This window comes from Trichosurus vulpecula, chromosome 3 (genome assembly GCF_011100635.1).
Source record: "Trichosurus vulpecula isolate mTriVul1 chromosome 3, mTriVul1.pri, whole genome shotgun sequence".
NCBI classification, from domain to species: Eukaryota; Metazoa; Chordata; class Mammalia; order Diprotodontia; family Phalangeridae; genus Trichosurus; species Trichosurus vulpecula.
In genome coordinates this window covers 169,004,513-169,015,218 of record NC_050575.1, presented here as the reverse complement: position 1 = coordinate 169,015,218, position 10,706 = coordinate 169,004,513, and the positions used below count along the sequence as shown (strand labels likewise).

At 41.4% G+C, this 10,706-nt stretch overlaps 1 long non-coding RNA gene across 1 annotated transcript; it reads left to right on the top strand.

Annotated features, from left to right (window-relative positions):
* The first annotated feature begins 815 nt into the window (after nt 1–815).
* LOC118841234 lies at nt 816–9,535 on the top strand. Its single transcript, XR_005009844.1, has 2 exons — nt 816–857; nt 9,348–9,535. It is a non-coding gene; the product is annotated as an uncharacterized LOC118841234 (long non-coding RNA).
* Nucleotides 9,536–10,706: the final 1,171 nt, after the last annotated feature.

The following is a 10,706-nucleotide window of genomic DNA, read 5'->3' as shown; positions in this document are numbered from 1 at the left end:
AGCAATTCATTTCTTTGGCTTGGTATCATCAGGAATCCATTGTTAATGCTAAGCTCTTATCAATCATGGCCATATTTTTTCAGAGATTTTATGATCAAATTGTTTTCTGATTGGACAGCTAGCTGGGGGAGAATGGAACATGGGATGAGGTGAGATGAGGTGAGGGATTAGATGGTGAGGAAAGGGAAGGAAATGGCTCAAAGAAAGGAACATCACCCTGGAGAAATTCCCAGTAGGGACACTGTAGTGAATCTAGGCGAGTCAGGGAAGCAACTAGAGGAAGGAGAGAGATGAAGAAAAGAGGAAAGGAGGGGCCCGAAGTCTATTTTACCTGCTTAAGATCACAGATTTAGAGCTGGAATGAACTTCAGAAATCATACAGTACAACTCCCTCATTTTACAGATGAAAATTGACCTGCCTAAGCTGACACAAGTAGTAAGTAGCAGAGGCAGAATTTGAACCCAGGTCCTCTGATTCTAAACACTTTCCACTGCACTGTTGCCTCCCACTTCAAACTTTTTTCCCAGGGCCAGTCCTAGTGACATAGTATTTTTAGAGATTTGTTCTCCTTTAGACAGAGAACAGATTAAACAGATTGATGTCTCCTCCCACATGGACAGCCTTGCACCCCAAAGGTCAATTCTTTCTTTGTACCAAATATAGAAAATATGAGGCCAAATACTTATTGTTTATTCACATGCCCTTCCCTCCCCCACCCTTTTTAGAAGCAATAGATTGGTTGCCGTTCTTCATTCTCAAAACAGACCAAAATGACATTACTATGTTGCGGTCAAGGTACAATGTGTCGGACTGTGGCTGATCAGACCAATACCCAGCTCGGAAGGCTCTACCACAGGTCAGGCACAAATAGTCCATATGAACATTTGGAGTGAAGATGTCTTTAGAAAAGCAATATATTATCCTTTTTTTCTTTCCTTCTTTCTTTCTTTCTTTCTTTCTTTCTTTCTTTCTTTCTTTCTTTCTTTCTTTCTTTCTTTCTTCATTTCTTCCTTCCTTCCTTCCTTCCTTCCTTTCTTTCTTTTTCTTTCTTTCTTTCTTTCTTTCTTTCTTTCTTTCTTTCTTTCTTTCTTTCTTTCTTTCTTCCTTTCCTTTTTCTTCCTTCCTTCCTTCCCTGTCCTCCTTCCTTCCTTCCTTTCTTCCTTCCTTCCTTCCTTCCTTTCTTTCTTTCTTTCTTTCTTCCTTTCCTTTTTCTTCCTTCCTTCCTTCATTCCTTTCTTCCTTCCTTCCTTCCTTCCTTCCTTCCTTCCTTTCTTTCTTTCTTTCTTCCTTCCTTCCTTCCCTGTCCTCCTTCCTTCCTTTCTTTGTTCCTTCCTTCCTTTCTTTCTTTCTTTCTCTCTTTCTTTCTTTCTTCCTTCCTTTCTTTCTTCCTTCCTTCCTTCCTTCCTTCCTTTCTTTCTTCCTTTCTTTCTTTCTTCCTTCCTTTCTTTCTTACTTCCTTCCTTCCTTTCTTTCTTTCTTTCTTTCTTCCTTTCCTTTTTTTTCCTTCCTTCCTTCCTTCCTTCCTTCCTTCCTTTCTTTCTTTCTTCCTTCCTTCCTTCCCTGTCCTCCTTCCTTCCTTCCTTTCTTTCTTCCTTCCTTCCTTTCTTTCTTTCTCTCTTTCTTTCTTCCTTTCTTCCTTTCTTTCTTTCTTCCTTCCTTTCTTCCTTCCTTCCTTTCTTTCTTCCTTCCTTCCTTCCTTCCTTTCTTTCTTTCTTTCTTTCTTTCTTTCTTTCTTTTTTTCTTCCTTTCCTTTTTCTTCCTTCCTTCCTTCCTTCCTTTCTTCCTTCCTTCCTTCCTTCCTTCCTTTCTTTCTTTCTTTCTTCCTTCCTTCCATTCCCTCCTTCCTTCCTTCCCTGTCCTCCTTCCTTCCTTCCTTCCTTTCTTTCTTCCTTCCTTCCTTCCTTCCTTTCTTTCTTTCTTTCTTTCTTTCTTTCTTTCTTTCTCTCTTTCTTCCTTTCTTTCTCTCTTTCTTTCTTTCTCTCTTTCTTTCTCTCTTTCTTCATCTCTTCCTTCCTCTCTTCTTCCCCCCTCTCTCTTTCTCCGTCTCTCTCTGTCTCTCTGTCTGTCTGTCTCTCTCTCTCTTTCTTACAAAATCTCTTCCTTGGTGGTCAGTCTTGCTTATCATTGCCTATCTCATGGGGTTAGTATCAGAAAAACACTTTGAAAAGCTGTCTTGGTGTTAGCTATTATTATCAGCAATAGGGAAAGGGGTCCCTCTGAAGACAGAGTAGTTGGAAAAGGCTTGAATAACATTGTTTGCTATTGCTAAAATTAAAAAGAAGAGTACTTATGTACTTTTCATATTTCACTAGCTACTTGACACCAAAGCTTTCAGAAGTCTTACAGACAAGAGAAATTATGCTATGAGTACATAAATTGAAAGGGAATTTTAATTGGTGATCCATTTTATCTCTAAATACTCAAAATATTTGCCTAAATGGAAGGCCTTTTATGCTAAGAAAATGCAGTATTAATTTCAAGAAGTTGGTCGTGTTTAGTTAGAGAAAAGATGCAGGGGGGACGTGATAGCTGTCTTCAAGTATATGAAACAATTTCCTGTGGGATGGATCAGGCTCCTTTTGGCCCCAGAAGATGAAAGCAAGAGCAATGGGTACAAGTGGAAAAGAAGCAAATATAGACTTGAAGTCAGGAAAAACTCCCTAACAATTAGAGCTATCTAAAAAGAGAATCGACTGCCTCAGAAGTGGTAGGCTTCCCTTCATAGAAAGTCTTTGAGCAGAGGGTGAAAGACCACGTATGATATGTTCTAGGGGAAATCTTTAGGGTATGGGTTGGACTAAATCGGTGTTGACATTTCTTACAACTCTCAAATTCTCTCACTTTCTCTCTATTTTCCTTCATGCCCTTAAGTTGAAAATAACACCTGAGAGGTGCAGCACAAACAAACCCAAGCAACAAACATTTATTAAGCTCCTTCTGTATATAGAGTGCTGTGCTAGGCACTAGTATAAAGTTTAGACAAACCATAGTCTTTTACCTTTGAGGATCTTACTATCTAGTAAGAGGATAAGAAAGTATAATACATAATATTATGTAAGAAGCATTTAAGTGGGGCTTTATGATATGCACCATTGTGCTTTGGGTCGGTTTTAATTGTTGGTAATTCAACAGGTGAAGAAGGAGAAGGAAAGAATTCTAGACATGGGGAAAAGCCTGGGTAAATGTGTGGAGGTGGGAGAATGCAGGGTGTGTTTGGGGGAAAGAGCTGAACAGTTTGGTTAGGGCATAGAGTGTATGGAGGAGAGTAATTTACCTGAAAAGGCAGGGTTGAGACAGATTATAGGGTTTTAAATATCTTTTAGTGGGGTTGGGGGTGATACCCTACCCTGATGAGTAGATGAGAGTCAGTCCCTGGATAAATTTTTCTCACATTGGGAATACCTCCCAGAAAAGAACCCATTAAAGGTCATTCCTTTAGAAAGGTCAAGGGAAGTCACAGCATGGTGGCCAGCCGGGAGGAGGAGATGGGCAAGAGCGTTCTGGGAAGACAAATTGGAGAGAAGACAAAATGTTCCTGCACAGCATTGTAAACAAGCCTAAAGTGTTTTGAAAGCCTCTGTCGATATAAATTACTGCGAAATAAAATGTAAGAATTGCAAAAGGAGAGTCCAGCTGTAGAAGGGCTGTTTTCCCAATGCTGCCCCGTGCTGCCTGGAAGTTTTCAATGGAATTTGGCACTTGAGCTACGCTCCTACCCTGATCTTCTTAGCTTCCTTCTCCCTCCCATAGTCTCTGTGTGTGCATACATACGACTTAGTCTTCCTCATCCTTTCATATTCTCTTTGAATTAAATTCAAATTAGTTTCCTTTTGATGGCTGGCTTATGATAGTCTCGATGAAAAGCAAGGAATTCAGCTCCTCTCCCCACCCCCATTCCACCCCACTCTTAGCCACTGGGGAGCCTGGGGACAGGGAGAGACTTAAAAATCCTACACCAATGAGTTAATTAAGAACTGGGACGGAGAGCGTGAGGAGGAAGGTGGAACAACAATAATGAGTTGGAAAAAATATCTGAATGGGAAATGAGGGAGGAAAGTAAACATGGGGAACCTTGTAACCAAGGTCAATCTCTCACCTAGCTTGGGGGTCACATATCATGGAATCTCAGAATTTTTGAGCTAGAACGGACCTCCGGGGGGGGGGGGGCAGCTAGGTGTCTCAGTGAATAGAGCACCAGTCCTGGAGTCAGGAAGACCTGAGTTCAAATCCAGCCTCAGACACTTGACACACTTAGTAGCTGTGTGACCTTGGGCAAGTCACTTAACCCCAATTGCTCTGCCTACCCCCCTCAAAAAAAAGGAACCTCTGGGCTGGTCTAGCTCACCTCATACCCAAAATAAGAATCTTCTCTATAATATCCTGAACCAGTGAGCATTTCACTTCTGCCGGAAGACTTCCGGCGATGGGGAACTCGCTATCTTCTAGGCCAGCCTATTGAGCCACTGCACACTTTGACAGTTTTAATTGTAAGGAAATGTATCCTTTCTGTGTAAACAGTATCTATACTTCTGCAACTTCTATCTAGAGTTACCAGTCCTCCTCTTGAGAGATCATCAGAACAAATTTAAGGTTTCTTCCGAAGGACAGCAATCCTAATGCTTGAAAAGAGCTACCATATTCCTTTGAACTAACTCTCTCTTCTAGGCCATTTCCTTCATCAGAAGATTGTATGGCATGGTTTTGAGGTCCCTTACCATCATACTCACCCTCCTCTAGAATGTTTCAGTATCAGACTTCATAAAGCCATGAAGATTTCAAGGAGTGAAGTTCCTTCCCCTCCCCTAAATCCCCCCCTTCCCTCAAATGCCATTTCTAAAACAACCCTCCATTTTGGTAGCTTTACGTGGAGGAACAGTAGGAGAAACGGCTTCTATTCTTTAACTACCATATGCGTCTCCCCATCTAGACTGCAAGTTCTTCGTGGGTAGAGACCACACTTTCTTCCACAGCCTAAGAGCAAGCACATGCCAGGCACTCAGCAAAGATTTAATTGGCTGATTGATTCTAAGTTGAAGCAGAATCAGTTTGAAAAAGTAATTTTCACAGATTTTTCTCTAATTGAATCTGCTGATTAAGAGATTCAAAGCAAAGTCTCTGAGGGCATGGAAATTTCACCAAAGTAATGTGTCACCAGAGGCAGATACATTCTGGTTGTATGACCCTGGGCAATTCATTTGCCTCCTCAATGCTTCGGTCAGCAATCTAAGACTGTTTAGTTTCAGAGAAGCTGCTGACTTACAATGGTAGAAGAAGCTTCCTAACTCTGGAGTTCCCTATGCTGATGGAATTCAGAGGTCTTATCCCTCTCCTAATGAGCTGTATATATTTTTTTGCATTAATGACAGAAATCATTGTCTGATTAGTTAGAACTTCCACCCACATTTTGATTTGGAACTTCAGTCCTACAGCATAAGTATATGCAGAATTCTCAGATAACTTTCTACCACAATTATTGACTTAGCAGAAAACTTTTAACTTCTGTGTCAAGGTTCTACCTTAGAAGTCTCATCTGTTCTTAGAGCTGGAGGGAGGTTTGTAAGTAAATATAGTGTGGGAGTTTATACGCTTCATGAAGTTTAAAAAAAAAAAAGAGTCCAGTACTCAGAGCTATAGCTATGCCCAAGAAATACTCCCAAAAGATGGACCAGGAAGTCTCAGTGGCTGTCATGGATTAGCCCTCATAGTCCTGTTAATCAAAAAAAATGATTATAGGGAATTACTGTTGACTTCTCCAGGTCTAGAAAATACTGTGCTGTTTTTATGCACACTTTCAGTAGGGAGAGGAGTTTCCAGAGGACCAGGAATCCTAATTATACCTTCAACTCCAAAATCAAGACTCCAGTAGGAATGCTTTTGACATGTAACACCTTAGCAGTTTTGAGTACTGTATCAGGATTCAGAAGACTTGGATTCTAATCCAATCTGCTGCTTATTTCCTTATGACTTTAAACAAGTCCCCTAGCCTCATCAGACTTTATTTTCCTTATCTATAAACTGGTGGCATCTTAGATGATTTTTCTCAAACTCAACTAGATCCAAATCCCACGATCCCTCTGAAATCAAATACAAATTTATGGCAGTACAATAAATTTTTCTGAGCAGCCCTTTCTTGTGGTAGGCTGTGTCTGCTCTTAATACTCCCCCTTCCTCCTGTCCATAATCTGCCCCTTCTCTAGAATTCCCAATATCTGAAATCTTAATTACTGGAATTTCCCAGACACTTGCCTAATTGGTGTTTACTTGCCTGTGACATGGGAAACCATCTCTTGTCCTCTAAATAAGACCCTGACCTTCCCCATAAAACTGCTGGCCTTCTTGCATGTTGCCGAGCAGCCCTGTTATGTGGCATGATGACCTGGGTATGCCTGCCCCAAAGTAGGAAGAATACTGGAAATCTAGCATAACTCGGTTGCTGGGTCATTGATCCCCTTCCTGTCCTGGCCCAGGATCATCTTGCCCAGGCCTGGATGCCTGCCCCCTTGTGTTGACTAAATCACAAATATATTCTGCTTTTCCAGAGGTTCATTTGCATCTCTGTCTTTCTGGTGACTGATCCAGGTGTATACTTCTCTGTCCTCTTTCTATTTCCCCCATACTCATGGGGATCTTAAGTTAAGTGCTATCCTTCATGTAAGTTAAAACATAGCAGATAAAGGTCTGTTGCTTTGACATTGTTGGCTGGTTTTCCTCTTCTTTTGAAGAGACAACTAGGTGGTACATCAGGAGTACCCAGTTCAAATCCAGTCTTACACACTGGGCAAATCACTTAGTCTTTGTCTGCCTCAGTTCCCTCATCTCTAAAATGGGAATGATAATAGAACCTACCTCCCAGGGTTGTTGTGAAGATCAAATGACGTGGTATTTGCAGAGCACTTAGCCCAATGTCTAGCACATAGTAGGTGCTTAATAAATGCTTGCTTCTTTTCTTCTTTGGAAATCTCTAAGTCCCCAAAAGCAGCTTCCATGGACTGGCATAACAGTGGTTTCTGTTAGCCAGGGGTGGTCTGGTGCAGAATCTGTTGTCTAATGAAAAGCCTTGATTTGAGATTTGGCAAGAGGATCATTACAGACCATTCCTACCATCTACTTAGCCACATGAAGGGTAAAAATGTCAGTGGCTTCAATATGTTCCATGTTTCTGCATAGCATAAACATAGAACATAGACTGTCAGAGCTGGAAGGAGACTTAGAACCTAGAGTCAAAAGGAGCCTTAGAACATACCATGTCAGAGCTGGAAGGAATATTGGAACCCAGAGTGTTGAAAGAGACCTTAGAACATAGACTAGGAACTTGGAAGAACCTTGTCCACTCCCCTCTCAATTTATAGATGGGTAAACTGAGGCCCAGAAAGGGGAAGGCACTTGACCAAGGTCATGCAGCTAATCAATCGGGGGCATAACTATTATACAAACCCAGGTTTTCTGACTCCCAGCCTACTTCTCTTCCTATTACACTCTTCTGCTGCCTTTCCCAGAAACATTGCTTGGTCCCTAGCTCTAAACCAAGAGCCTCCTAATAGACTGCCATGGGACACCAGAATTGCTAGTTACTCCAAATGCTCTGTATACAAACGGCTTTTCAATGAGAGTGAGAACCTGGTGTTGCCTGAACCACCAGCTTCTTTGAATAGGATGGGAAACAGTGGCCATATACCTTTGGCCACTCTAAGTATGCTTGCTCCTCCCTCCCTGTTAAAAATATCTACCAGGAGCCAGAAGCTGAGATCTTGGAATAGATGCTGAGCTCTGTGCAGCTATTTAACCTGGGAGGATGCAAATGGTCATTCCAGAATTTCCAGCATATATTGAAAGATGGGATGGGAGGTGGGGCAGGGGGAAACCATAAATAAAATGCTCATCCTTTGTATCCTGGTCTTCTCAAAGGACCCAGGGAAAAAAAAAAGCCCTCTTAAGTCTGCCCTCAGGAAGCGTCCTGCCAGACTACTGCTGTCCGACTTTGGGGAATCTGACACGAAAGTCTGTCTCGAGGAGCCAGCCTCCCCCGCCAACCAATGGGGAGCTGTCCAAGCCATCCACCCCTCTCTGTCTGCTTCTAAACGCCCTATGGGGGGAAGTCACCGTGATGTGCTGAATGACTCAATAACCAGAAGCCAAAAACATTCAAAACCACAAGGCTAAATTAATTCACTCCCCAAAGTGGGGGGGGGGTGAGGAGAGGAGAGAGAAAGAGAAAGAGAGAGAGAGAGAGAGAGAGAGAAATAATGTGGCATTTTTTCAAGACTTCCCTCTCCCTCCCCCACCTTTTTTTTAAAGGCATTGAGATAGTTTGATTAATTCTTTAGATAGACAGTCCAAAACATCTCAATTCTAGATTTATCATAAGTGCAAGGTCAGAATATTGCTGGTGCATTAAATGAACTGAGTAAATGATTCTTTGGACTCACTGTTACTGGGAGGCATCTGCTAATGTAAATAATGTAGTCATCTCTGTGGGAGTCCTTGAAATTAAAAAAAAAACCTCCCAAATGTTTTCATGATGAACTTTTAGGCTTAAGGAATTGAGGTGAAAACCCACAGAAGGAAGGCTATTGTGCTGCTTCATGGTGTGAGTACATTATATCAAAACTGGAAGTTGCCTTAGAATCCAGAGCTCAAAGTACCTTTAAAACTTAGAATGTCAGAGTTAAAAGGGACCTTAAAGATCATTTATCAAGTATGCGACCTCCTCTCATTTTAAAAATAGGTAAACTGAGGCCCAGGGAGGGGAAGAAGCTTGCCCATAGTCACACAGTAGCATTGGCAGAGCTGTTGTATGGACTCACGTTTTCTGTCCTTGTGTATTTCTATAGTGATTAAAAAGAAGAGATTTCAGAGATACCAACATAGGACATAAGGAATGCTTCTTGGAAGTCTTGCCCCAAACTAAGATTCAAAGGCAGGATCCAGGCAAGATCCTACAAGGAAATGGATAGGACTGGGGAGACAGGGTTAGTTAGGGGAGGTAGGCAGGACAATTCATAAAAATTCCTCTGGAAAGGGGAAGTAGAAGAAATAGAAGGCTTGTGGTTGATCAAAGAAATAGAACTCTTACTGAACAAGGAAAGAGGAAAAGAGAAAGAGGAAGGAGGAGAAAAAGGAATAGTGACAGTATGAAATCAGAGAAAGAGTGCCACATGGAGAGGCAGGAGACCTTGGTTCTAGCCTAGGCTCTGCTACTAACAGAGATGGGTGACAAGCTGTTTCTCTCGGTGGCAGGGGGGAAGCTTCAGTTTCCTCAGTAATGAAATGAGGAGGTTAGACTATTAGATTATAAGCTCCATGAGGGCAGGGACTAACTTTGGCCTCTTTTTGTATCTTCTCCCAGATCTCTGGATATTGTGATGAGGGTGCCAATGGAGCATGTGGGCTGTCCATCTGTTATCTGCTGCTTCCTAATGACCAACCCACCTTTTTTGCAATCATATATCTCTTTGATTACATACTTTACATGGTTTTTGATCTAGAATTTGTCCTATTCATGAAAGATAATTCAATTAAGCACAATTCAGTTAACATTTATAAATGGCCTACTATGTTTGAAGCTCTGTACTTGTTAGAAATTCAAAGAAGAAAACTTGTGTAAACCCTTCCTTCAAGAAGCTTACAATCTACTGGAAATACCACAACTAAAAAAGGAAGTACAATACAAGGTAGAATGTAAGAAGGACAAATGAGGGGTCCAGACAAAGTGCTCTAGGAAAAAATGGGAAGATATTATCACTTTCAAGTGGAGTGACCAGGAGAGTCTTCGTGGAGGAGAGAGAACCAGAGCTAGACCTTTGAAGAAGGAGGATTTCAACAAATGCAGATGAAGGGAGAAAAATCCCCTGCTTTGTGAACAGTCATCTGCATAGACAGCACAGGCATATGTGAAGGATAAAGATGGAAGGAAGAAATAGGGACACAAGTTGAGATAAGTACTTTGAGCTTCGATTGGCCTCAAGGGAGGCCAAGCAGAGTGTCACATTAAGATTGAACACTTTTCTGCTGTGTTATTATCCCTCTCGGCTTGTCTCCTTGCCTGAGAGGTGCATTTAGAGATAGACTGAAAGAAAACTGGAGAACCTTGGTTCAGCAAAAGGGAAAATGAAAAAGCTTAGACCCACTTATGGAAGGATCAATGATCCCATTTGCAGGTGTTCCTTTAAGGACCCAGATTGTGTCTCTAAACAATTTGCAAGAATACTCAAATACATACAATAAACATGTATGTTTTTTAATTAAAAATTCATTTATTTTCTGTCCCTGCATCCTTCCCTCCCTACTGAAACAAAACAAAACAAAACTCTTATAGCAAATATTTATAGTCAAAGCAAAACAAATTCCCACTTTGACCAGGTCAAAGAAATGCTCAACTCATTCATCGTCCTGATTCCATTACCTCTCTGTCAGGAGATGGTTAGCATTCTTCATCACTGGTACTTTGGAATCATGGTTGGTCATTGGCTTGAGAAAACTGGAAAGTTTAGTCAATAATACATTCGTCCCTAGATATCTGGATGTGTGGCATCATTACATATCTTAACCGATCCAGGTGATTGACTGAATCATGCAGCTTTCACCTAGCAGTTCGGCATTGTAGACTTAGTCCAGAAAGTATTCAACTACGTAAAGCTATTGAACCATAAACAGCATAGAGGACTCAGAATCAATTCAGCTCCTAAGTGACATTAAGGACAGAATA